This window comes from Alexandromys fortis, unplaced genomic scaffold (assembly GCF_014885135.2).
Source record: "Alexandromys fortis isolate MF-2015 unplaced genomic scaffold, M_Fortis_MF-2015_v1.1 scaffold_204, whole genome shotgun sequence".
NCBI lineage: Eukaryota > Metazoa > Chordata > Mammalia > Rodentia > Cricetidae > Alexandromys > Alexandromys fortis.
The window spans coordinates 158,697-171,489 of record NW_026068116.1 but is presented as its reverse complement, the minus strand read 5'-3'; the positions used below and the strand labels follow the sequence as shown (position 1 = coordinate 171,489).

General features: G+C 42.2%; 1 pseudogene; it reads right to left on the bottom strand.

Annotated features, from left to right (window-relative positions):
- Window positions 1-1,845: 1,845 nt before the first annotated feature.
- The window catches only part of LOC126490173 (complex I assembly factor TMEM126B, mitochondrial-like), a 13,216-nt pseudogene continuing 2,268 nt past the window's right edge, over window positions 1,846-12,793 (bottom strand).

Below are 12,793 nucleotides of genomic sequence, written 5' to 3'. Positions count from 1 at the left end.
AGACAGAGCTGGCATGGCTGCAGACATCTGAACTGTTTTCACAAGTTCTGGCTATGTGGCCTGGTTCCTTGGCTGCTTAGCCACATTTTCTCTAATACTTTCTACAAGCTGCTATCACTTTTTGGTTCTTGAGCCCATTGTGCGCCAGGAGACTTGGATTTCAAGCCTGAAGAACAAAACAGACCACTTAGGCTGTAACACTGGTAGGTTTGCTCCCGAGAGCCCAACACATGACTCCTAGAGGTTCCTTAAATTTGCCCTGTGTTCCATTGGGATGCATTGCCTGCCACTCAACCATAGGCAGAATGGGCAGCAGAGTCTGCTCTACCCACTGCTTCCTTGGGCCTCTCCTCATGCTGCCTCTGTTTAGACCCTCACCGTATTTAATAAATGTGTGTGCCTTAGGCATTACAAGTAAAGCCTGGGCGGAGAGGGTGGTGTTTGATGCTACGGAATGAAGAAGGCCAGCCAGGTCTAACCGTGAGAAGTGGCCTTGTGCTGGAGAAAAGAGCTGACAAGGACAATTAGGAAGGAACAGGGAAGTTCCGGGGCTGGGGAAAACAGAGTCCTTCAACTGTCTGAGAAAATGTCACACCAAAATTCATTATTTAAAACATTTAATAACCACAGCATGAAAAACTTGTAAGTATCCAAAAGGGAAATAAAATGTGATGGGCTGGAGCAACCTGCCCTATATCCACTGAATGAATCCCACTTGTTTTGCCATAGTCAAAAATTATTTGTATTATTAAGACTTTCTACAACTTAGCTTCCACCCTTGGTGTTGTGAAATAGCATAATCAATAAAAAACCAATCAAAAGATACACTTTTTAAACAATACCCAGCATGCCACTCTAAGTACATCCAATAATCAGCTCTGCCCAGTTTCAAGTGTTAAGCAAACTTCCCTAACATATTTTCAAATTGTCAATACATAGTTTGAATATATGTTTCCAACCAAACAATTAATTATATTGAGTTGGTCAAATACCTGTGAGTATATTATTCCAAGATTTTCAAATATGTATCTCTACGTCCTTTTCTAGGTTTAGTTCTGGCATGTATTCTTTCAATACTCTCTCCTGTGTGTCCCAGGAAGGTCATTCGGGTTTACTCTGGCTGTCAAGGGGAACACATTCAGCAAATTCTTAAGCTCTTGTCATCTCCCAGGCAGCCTTTTGTGGGGCAGGGCAGGAGGAGACAAGTTGCCCTGGGCAGTGTTGGACAGCACAGCTCTTTGTCTCTTGTTGTCTGCCGCCTCTGTCACTACATTGTTCTTCGGGCGGGTGCCTTTGATGGACTATCTACTCCCCTGTCTCAACACTCCCAGCAGCATTTGGAGAAATAGCAGCCGCCTCCACCACTGTTCGTTCTGGTGGAGAATAACCCACTACCCCACACATTCGATGAGAACACCTCGCAGGAAACCCCAGAGCTGTGTCGCAGACTCCTTCCCTGAAAACGCTCCCCAAAGGCTGCGAGACCAGCCGTGCGCATGAAGCAAATGTTTGCTTCGCTGTTGTTGCGATGCCACTATGATCAAAAGTGACTCAGAGGGGAAAGGGTTTATTTCGTCTAACAGGTTACAGCCCATTATCCGGGGACACTGAGGCTTGACCTCAAGGCAGAAGTCACTGAGGGACACTGCTTACTGACTTGCTCACAGGCTCCTGCTCGGCCGTCTCTTCTTCCTAAAAGATTATTATTTGTTGATGCATGAGTGAAGTGCTGATAGAATCTTTGTTGTTGTTTGTTTGTCTTACATTTATAGTACTGAATATATGCTGTATCCTAGGCAAAAGGAGCAATTACTTTTTGCTCTTCCACCTGTGCCCAAGTCCTTATTACAAAAAAGTCCATTCTGCTGAATTGGCCTCCCCGATTCTTTGGTTAATCTTCAGGCACGGTTTTCCCAAGTGTTCTTGAGAGCACAGTGGTAGAAGCCATGAAACCTCCCGATCCTGTCTAAAGGGCAGAGGAACAGCCATTGCTTTCACCCCAGTCTGACAAAGGATTAACCAATGGAGTAAAACTCTTCCTTTTGGAGGCAGTGGAGCAGAATGACACCTGCCTGCCAAATGTTTATTTTTATGAAAATCAAAGCACTGGGATATGAATCACCACATAAGAAGCCAATTGGTGAACTTCTCAGAACTCTGTTTTCCTTGTTTTGTTACCTGAGTGCAAGGCTCCAGTTGCAAAGAGCTTGTAACAGTGGCCACAAAAAAACCGCAAGTGCAGTCAAGGAAGCATAAGTCTTCAGAGCTTCCTACTGAACCTTGAAACTGTTTCGGAAAATAAAGTTTGCCAATATTCCAAACAAATTCATAGTTGTTCCAAAGAATGAAGTGCTAGAAATATTTAAAGTCTTTTCTTTTATAACAAATTCTAACACTTTTTATGATTTCAGTGATCATTGGACTTCTGAATTTTTCATCTCCTAGAGACGGAATCTGCTGGCGATGTTGCCATCTTGATGTCCTGGGTGTTTCTTTGTCCTGCACCCACACATCTCAATTTTCTCTAAGCCTCTTGCTCAGGTTGCAATTGTGACCAAAAGTTTGAACCTTGATTACTAATGTTTTATAATAGAAGAATTTTTGTTCCTTTTTTCCTTCATTTCCCCCTTCCATTTCCTCCTTCCAAGGCCTCCCATATATTCTTCCTTTTTTTCCTTGAAATTCATGGCCTTTTTCAAAATAATGCTGTTACATGTATATACATAGACATTCCTAAGTGCTTCTTACTTGTACATATGTTTCAGGAATGACCATTTGGTTTTGGATAACCAACTGGTGTCCTCTTTCCCACCTGTCCAAGATCACTGCTCTTCACTCTGGATTTGACCCTCACACATCAATCACTAATCAAGGAAATTCCCCACAGACATGCCCAAAGGCCAGTCTGATGGAGGCAATTCTTCAGTTGAGGCTCCCTCTTCCCTGGTACATCACATTGACAACCAAGACTAGTCATCACAGCCAGCAAGACAATACCAAAGTGGGAACTGAGCCCTATTTGACCTTGTCATCTCAGACAGCTGTTATTGAGGATCATTATAAGTAGTTTATTTATTTATTTGTTTTGAGGAGCATACCTAGAATCTCATGCATGCTAGCCAGGCACTCTACCACTGAAGCTACATCCTAAGACAACAAATTAATTACTTCTTAGCATCATTATTTAATTTCTATAACCCATTAACTCTGCATCATACAGTTATTTCAGTAAAACTAGCTTTAGTTGTCTTACAGAGCTGTGCAGACGCCTCCTCAGTGCAATCTCCCTGCATTTCTACCACTCTGAAAGCACCCTCAGTAACATGGGCAATGAATCTCCACCCTCCCTCAGCCTCATGTCCTGGAAACCACTGGGCTGCTTTTAGCTTCTATAGCTTTCTCTTTTCTAGGCATTTGACATGATTTTCCTTAGAGTCATAGTCTGGCCCCTCATCCATGTTGTAACATGTATCAGCATGCATTCAATCCTTTTCAAGACAAAATTATTTGCTGTTTATTTACCAGTTTAGGGATATTTGGAATATTGAGTTTTACCATTTTATGAATATTTTAAGCAAAACAATATATAAATTTTGGGTTGACATGTTTTCATTTATCTTGGGTATATTTTCAAGGAAAATTTTGTTGAGTTTCATGATATCTGTTGAGTATATAGAAAATATCAACCAAAATTTTTTAAGAATGTACCAAGTGCTTTTCCTACATAGTTTACCATCCACCATCCCCACCACCAAGGCTCAGTCTCCACTTTTGTGCCAACACTTATTTTGATCTATTTCGTGACATTCATCCACGAAGAGTAAATGATATCTCGTTGTGGTTTTTCAATTGCATTTTCTTAAGCTAATGATGCTGGGCATACTTTCATGTACTCATATCTCCTTGGGCAAAATATTAATTCAAATCAATCCTATCTTAAATTAGGATACCATTTCCTTACTAATGACCTGTAAGAGTTGTTGGAATGTTTTGGTTAAGTTCCATATTAGAAATATGCTTTGCAAATACTTTCTCCTCCTTAGTTTGTCTTTTTATTTTATTAAAGGACAAGTTATTCAAAATATTTACTCCAGATATTATTGTATGATGAAGATAGAATACACATATGAAAAGTCCTAAGCAGAGGGTTAAAAATTAGATTTGTTGACTATCAAAACGTAAGAAATTGCATGGAAAGTGTATCCTTTAGTCAGGAAAGAAAAAACCACACATGGACTAAAGCCTTACACTGAACACTGACATATGAAGGAAGAGTGAATCATTTGATCCCATCAGTGTTGGCTTGTGAGAGCATCATGATGGGGGTGGGCATAATGGAACAGAGCTGTTTGGGAAGCAAACAGTTGGAGAGATGTGGGGCAGAGGCAAGATTACACAAAGTTTGTCATGGAGGTGCATACCTACTTTAGCCCTTAACCCTGGGCACGGAAAAGTGGCCTAGAGGCAAGAGTGAGCCCAGCTTGTGAGCACAGCAGAGGAAGAAACCAGCATCCTACAGGTTGAAAGCAGGATGAACCTCATGTCATTCTAAGACAAACATCTCTGGAGCCCACAGTAGAGTGAGCATGTAGCAACAGACATTTTGTTATACAAACATGAAGAAATCAAAGAAATAGTAAAAATATTATAGCTGATGTAATATGCCACCAATATGGAGGAAAACCGCAAATATGTTTGGTGTGTGGGTTTGGGGGGTATCCAAGCATGCACATGTTCATGTGTGTGTATTTACATGCATGTGCAGGTGTGTGTGCTTGTAGAGGTCAGAGATCAACCTTGAGTGTCATTATTTAGGAGATGCCTATCTTGTTTTTTCAGACAGAGTCTGGAACCTGGGGCTCTTGGATTAGACTTGGCTGTCTGGCCAGCAATTCCTGGGATTCCGTCTGTCCCCACCTCCCTGGTACTGGGGCTACAGATGACTAACATTGCACCTGGATTCTCACATAGATTCTGAGGTTTGAATTCAGTCTTCATGCTTGCAAGGTGAACACTTTGCTAACAGAGCTGTCTTCCCTGCCTGAGAACTCCAAACACATTGGAGGTGGGAATGCTTGGCATATGTGAAACCCAGATATAAGCAGTGTCTGCATGCAGGAGAGTGCAAGTCAGCTACACCAGTCATGGAATACTGGAGTATGTGTGTGAGCGATGTTTTAAAGTCTTTTTAAATGGTGTTTTAAAGTTAATTTTAATTATGTATATGTGTGTACATTAGTATGTAAATGTAAATGCAGGTATCCCAGAGTCCAGAAGAGGACGTTGGATGCCCTGTAACTGGACTTACAGGTGGTTATGAGCCGCCTGATGTGGATGCTGTAAACCCAGCTCCAGTCCTCTACAAGAGCACCATGTGTTGCTAACCACTCAACCACCTCTCCAGCTCCCATTACAAACTCTTATAACCCATGACCAGTTTTAAACTAAGGTCACTTCACCAGGGAATCAGCACCAAAATGACTTCAAAAGTCAGTATCACTAAACGAGGAAAATTTAGCTGCCATGAAAAAAAAAAGAAAACACCAAGTGCAAATAACCATTTGCAACTGATATTTATTTGGGCTTCAGCACAGCAGGACTGGGGTGGGGTTTTGTATGGACTATCTTATACAAGTTTCGCTATGCCCAGCTAAGTAGGTTGTATACAGAAGAGGGAAGCACCAAGACTCAAAACAGTTAATCTGGATTAGACCTCGCTCTTCAGCACCGCTGAACTTGTGTGCTGAACTTGGTCCTAGCCTGGGTCATCTTAATGGGCAGGAATCGTGACCCCTCAACAGCTAGCACAGGACCTGACCAAAGGTAGTTAATGGAGGTGTGGCAAGCAGGCATAGCTCAGACCAAAATCTTAATAACACAGAGTTAAGCTAAACCCTAGCTACATGAAGAATGGTGAAGACACTCATAAACACACTACAGCCAGGAAATGGAATGGGAGAATGGCTGGCTAAGAAAAAGGAAGAGGTCTCAAGTTTCAAAGGCATGTACTCTGAATCCAGGTCTAATCTTTTCTCTCTGGAGTAAGAATTCCATCTCACATCTACTTATATTGAATGCATTCCCTAACTGGTCCTTGGCATTGATGCACGGCCCAGTGTCCAATGGAGGAAAGGCCTCACCAAACAAGCATAGCTTTTGTGGCTACACTGCTTAGGGCAGGTGGAAGCTGCATCTTCAACCCTTTAGGCTGGGGTTGAGCTCTGTGGTCTTAGTGTCATCCTTTGTAAAATATCAAACTAAGCATTTCTGCTCCTTTCCAAGTCCAAATAGGGCAATAGAGAAACTTAAATAAAATACCATTTAAACTCATAAGCCCAGGGACTGGCGTTTAGAAGAGGGTCAAAATATGGTAACACGGTGATTTCACTTGCTAGGATGCTAGCTGCTCTGATGTCCATATCAAACAAGAATGTCTCATTCCAAAGATGTCACACCACTCCTGCACGGTGTAATGCCAGGCTGGATATGCAGCTGGGCTGAATCGCACCTTTCTTATCCTGGCCGAACGCTTTGAAGATAAAACACCCTAAGTCCTGCCCTTCCCCTGCCATTCTCTACCCCTCCCCATCCTCTTACAGATAATAGACAAGAAAAGAGAATTCTGGCATCCCACCAAACTTAACAAGAGGTTATGAATGAAGATTGCACGGGACAGTTGGCTCTCAAATAAGACATCCTGAAGGGAGCCTGTAGTCACAAGACCACCAAATTGCTATCTCTCTTGGACTAAGAGGCAAACAATATCCTATTCCACTGAAGGTCTGAGTGTTATTATTAGTCGTGGAATAACTGAGATCAACTTTGTGAACATTCATGGTGCTCAGAAACTGGCATCTGGTGCTTCATGTGGGACTGAGCTCCCCACATGAGTCTTGAGGAACGTCACAGCAATTGTCTAACAGTTGGTTGATGTCTGCTGTTCTTAGCAAACCAAGGTTGTGTTAAGGTGTCAGTGCCCAAGGGACTGAGTTATGAAACTGTCCTAATTAGCGCCCTATAAAACATCAAAGGAACATTAAAGAAAAAAGGTACTGGCTTCAGGGACTACAGAATACACATAGGTGTGCTTTGTCCCAAGCTCAATAAATGCCATTCTGGCATGACTATAGCTTTCACCAGAGGTGTGATCTTGCTTCATTTGTGTGGATGATGATGATGATGATGATTATTACCATTACACACTTTCTGGATTACGGATAGGGCTCATTATGATCATTTTCTTTTTTTTTGTTTTTGTTTTTTTGTTTTGTTTTGTTTTGTTTTGAGACAGGGTTTCTCTGTGGCTTTGGAGCCTGTCCTGGAACTAGCTCTGTAGACCAGGCTGGTCTCGAACTCACAGAGATCCACCTGCCTCTGCCTCCTGAGTGCTGGGATTAAAGGCGTGCGCCACCATCGCCCGGCTCATTATGATCATTTTCAATGCTTGATATTTTTCACAATAAAAGCTTAAAAGGGCAACATCAATCATGGCACCAACTACAGCCCATGACAACACTTGACCACCTAAGCAGATTTGGGCATTTATTACCAGCAAGAGGTCCAAGGTCAGATACTTTTGGCCAATCAAGACACTGAGGCCTCTTGGAAGCTCTAAAAGTTTAAATCAAGCCAAGCGGTGGTGGCATACACCTTTAATTCCAGCCCTCGGGAGGCGGAGGTAGGATCTCTGTGAGTTCAAGCCCAGCCTGGTCTTGCAGAGTGAGTTCAGGACAGCTAGGACTGTTACACAGAGAAACCCTGTCTCAAAGAACAACATCAACAACGAGTTTAAGTCGGACTAAATAATATTTCAAACCTGCTATGCCCATCAGGCCTTGTATAGAAAACATGGGTGAGTTTGTTGCCATTGTCTCTGTAGTGGATATTTAATATTTAATAATTCAGAAGTCCATCTGTTAATTCTGTGAGAAGTGATGAGCCTCACTTCATAATAAGAGCATTGGAGACACAGAGTAGTGTGCGTTGGGCAACTTATTTCCCAATCATGCAGTCAAACATCTGTGTGAAAAGAAGACAAGAGGGTGGCTAGTGTGCTGACGTGGCAAGCAACAGTGGCTTTTAACATCCGAATCTGATTTCCTTGCTTCCTGAATTACTTATTAGCTAGAATTTTGGGGAGGTATAATCTTCTTGGTGTCTAGTATTGTCCCCTCCCAGGATTCCCCGTTCTGTTGGTTCAAGATGTAAAGGCTTATCCAATATGTATTCTGGGGCTGGGATTCCCTCCCTTTCTGACTGTGAGCTCAGTCATGTGGAGACTACCTGTAACCTTAAAACCCCAGGACGAACTGAGAGCACTTAGACAAGGAGGTACCAGCTGCCAGCTAAGGAGGACAGGGGCCTAGTGCCCCTTGCTTATCTGTGATTCTCTGATGAACTCTAAACGCACTCTATACTGAAAATAGAACATGATTCATTTCTTATAATACCGACCTAGCAGAGAATCATGCCCTGAATTTCTTTCACGTCAGGAACAAAGATTGCTTCATCTAACTTTTTAAAAATTAAGTCTTTTGTGTAAATTATTGCTTTTATTTTTATTAAAAATGGATTCTTCTCTCATACAATACATCCTGAACAGTTTCCCCTCCCTCCACTCCTCCCAGTTCCTTCCAGGCCCCTCCTCCCCACCTCCATTCTCCATCAGTTTCCCTTCAGGAAAGAGCAGGCCTCCAAGAGACAACAAATAAACACAGCAAAACAAGATACAGTAAGACAGGACAAAAGCTCTCATATTGATACTAGAAAAGGCAACCCAATAGGAGGAAAAGAGTCCCAAGAGCAGGCAAAAGTGTCAGAGACACACCTGCTGCCATTGTTATGAGTTCCACTAAAGCACCGAGGTAACAACCCCTCTCTGACCAATATGGACATTGCATGAATGTGGCATACACAATACACTTAGGCACACATACACACAAAAATAAACACATGTTAAATTACAAAAGTTGGAAAGTGAGTCCTACTTCAGTATTTCAAAGTGAGGGCCTCTAAGACGTGCTCAAGATGGGAAGAAGTAGTGAGGATAGAGCCCCATGACTGAATCTTAGTACATTTATAAGACAAAGGAGAGGGACCATAAAGATGTTGGTGTCCCTGCCTCTGTCCATGCAATGTCCTCCTCACTCTCAGGACTCTACAGTAGGGAAATCTTCACCACAGCCATCCTCTAAGTCTTTCCTTTACAGATCAGGAAACAAAATAAACACCTTTTTCTTTATACAGCATCTTGTCTCTATATGATTATGGAAACAAAAATGAACCCATATAGGAGTCAACACAGACTTTTAGCAATCACAAATGTAAAACCCATTGCACCCAAAAGTGATCTTGGCTGCCTGTGTTATCAGGAAAAGGATACTGAAAGACTTGTTCCCCACATTGGGGAACATCCATACTGAGCTCTGGAACTTTCCTACACTCATGAATTTCTCCTCTGGTATTATAGCAATGTAGCCTTTTTTGTAAGAGATACAAATCAATGATAGGCAATGCCTTTGTGAGCAGGGTTGTCTGCTGTCTCTGCATGTGTGCTCAAAAGTCCTTGAGTCTCAAGAAGGGACTGGAACAGGGTCCTTTCATGGTGTTTGTGAACAGCAGAGGGCTGGGAAGGGGACAGCAAGATCATCTCCAACCGAAACTGGTGACATTGCCCACTCAAAGCATCAGGTTGGGTTTTGCTTGCTTGTTTGTTTGTTTGTTTTTACTCTACTTAGTAATTGGATCCTGCATGGGGAACTCTAGCACATAGTCTTGGCATTAATACCTCTGAGGGCTGAGTCCTGTCTCTGTGTCCCTCTGCTAGTGCCTAGAATGCCTGTAACGATAGGAGTTTCCTATTTAATTTGTTGCTAACTCTTCTACAACCTCCCCAACAATTGTGCAATAACCCTATAGATTAAAAAAATGAATATGATAAACGTACTGCTTTAGGCGTCAAATGTAATATCTCTCTCTCTCTCTCTCTCTCTCTCTCTCTCTCTCTCTCTCTCTCTTTTTCAACTTGAGATACAGACAAGGTTTCTAAGCTTCTGAGTAGACTACTGGGTGTCTGTGGATGGCATGTGTGCAATCGGTGGTCTGGCCGGGCAAGCAGATTGAAGAACATAGTGGAAACTGAGACTCAATGACCACAGTTCAATGGAAACCACACAGCTGGCATCTAATTCTGAAGGTCTGGGCAGAAAATAGAGCCACCAGATGGAACCAGAACTATATGCAGGAGACAGACCTAGGAAGGACAGTTGAGTGAACAATCTGAGCCTAGGGTATCAATATGGGGGTTTCTGGGATCCTGGCTGAAAGCTGGCAGCCTGTGACAGTCTCAGCCTCCAAATGACCAGTTTTATTCAACACCAACTTCACCACAATCCCCTGAACTGCAGGCCTCTCAGCAGGTGAACCCCCTGAACTGCAGGCTCCACAGCAGGTGAACCCCCTGAACTACAGGCCTCCCAGCAGGTGATTCGGGTTTTATTCTATGGAGCTTGGTGCATGTTCTTGTTGGACTCTCAGACACTGGATTGGCCAGAAGTTTTCAAACAATATTTCAAAAGTGTCTGAGCAGCCACATTCAAATCACCCCAGGATACATCTGTCTCCTTCCTAAAGGGACAGATAATACAAAATTAGAATACAAGGTATAGCTAAAATTGTGTTTCGTGCGTTGGTTCCTAAAATTTCAGAAATTGTTTATGAAATCCATCAAAACCTAGGTTGTTCATAATTAAAGAACAAGTCTGTTACTTTCCAGTTTGTTTAACTTAGATAGTTTCATTCTAAGAAGCAAATTTGAGTGTAAGATTAAAACTCCAAATTTGCTGCATGATATGTATTGCTTATAATTAATTTCTCAAGTTTTTCATTTCATATAAGACTTGGGGAGATCTTCCCAGGTTTCATTGCTTGCACAAGATAAATGTAACACATATGTTAGGTACACACATGGGCATGCTAAGTGTCTTCTAGGTCATGACTATGTTCAGTCTGAGGATCTAGGATACCAAATGTCTGGCCTAGGACTCACTATGTAGCACAGGCTAGCCTGCTGGGAACCCAGCTGAACTAGTGATTGAGAGGAAAATGGTTTATTGTCTTCTACAGTATGGATATGCCATGTATTCCAAAGGCTAGTATGGTAAAACTTTAAGTACAATCTGGTAGAACCTTTAAGCAATGAGACCCAGTAGGTAATCCTTTAGATCACTTAGGGATCACTCTCAAAGGGTCCTGTGGGACTCTGTTCTGTTCTCTCCCTATCTTTTACTTCTTAAACATGATGTACTTACCTTGCCAAGGATAAAACCAGTGGGAACACACAGCACTGCTAGTCCAACTTAAACTTAGAAGTTAGTTATCCTATGTATTTGTTCCAGTAATGGATAGCTGACCAGCATGTTTCTCCTCCAGAAACAAGAATCTATGATCACAGGGGGCAAGGAGCCACAGGAAAGATAAGAGAGCCCAAGGCAAGGCAAGCTAAGTCTTCATTGGATTCGAGTTCAGTTTTTCTTTGGATTTTAGTCTACCCTTCCTCTATATAAAATACAGATTGTCTGAATGACTGGTGTGGCAAGACATGCCCATGGGCATAAGAGTGGTATAAAATGTTAAGGAGTTAACCAATTGCTTTCTGGTCAGATTTAAGTCCTCTCAACAGGAGGAAACACACACTTGATACTATAAATATGGCCAAGAGCCCATGGCTGGGGCCATCATAGGCCCCAGGATTGATCCTACTACTATTATTCTGCTAAATCGATACAGAATGAAGCTTACCTCAAATTTTGTATTTCCAGATTAATAGACCAGTGCATCTCTTAGACTTCATCAAAGAAGTTTCTTTGTTGTTGACAACAGTTAATGCAGAAACTCACACCTGGTCAAGGCAGAGAATACACGTTAATGGAGTATTCAGCCAAAAATGGAACCATCACATAAGAGGAGGAATTGGAAAGACCGTACAATCCAGAGAGGTTGGGGAGGGACAGAGAAAAACCATGTTTTCTGGACATAACAGGACTGCTACACTCAGAAGCTCACAGCAGTCGAAGCTACCTATACAAGACACGTACAAAATCAAGGCAGGCTACATCATAGCTTAGCTTAGTGAGGGGCTCACAAACCACCTTCTTAACAAACAGCTCTGATGGTTGATGGCTTCTAGGGGAAGGAGAGTTAGCTTTCTTTGGGAGTGTAGTCCCTGGCATGTGGCCCATGCTCCAGCAGACGGCCCTGCTCCCATGGATGTATGGGAAGCACAGATTGGGCTACGTGGATTGTTTTAAAATAATAATAATAAATAGGATAGGATAGATCCAAGAGGATCTAGGGGAAGTCAAAATATATTACATGGACTTCTCAAATAAATAATAAAACTATTATATAGATATACATATATATATATAAATAAAAGTTTTGCACCTCACACATTGGTATACAAGAAACTAGTGCTCGAGAATGAGAGGAAATTCATAAATGGGCAAAGGGCTAGGAGATGGAATACCACTTGAAAGTCAGAACCCAAGCTCTAAACCACTAATTGAGAAGTTACCTGAATCAATGAAAGACAACCAAGTTGGCATAGCTACCCGTGCCTTAGTATTAGCTAAGGACACCTCATGATCACAGGGCACAGCCTGGTCATTAAGCCCTTCCTCAGACAGCAGGCCCTGTGGGGAAGAAAGAGAGTGCTACTTCTGCATTTTGTACCTGGGCCCTCAGCACATATGGTACTGGTGTAGACTGGGGAAGCAAAAAAAAAAAAAAAAAA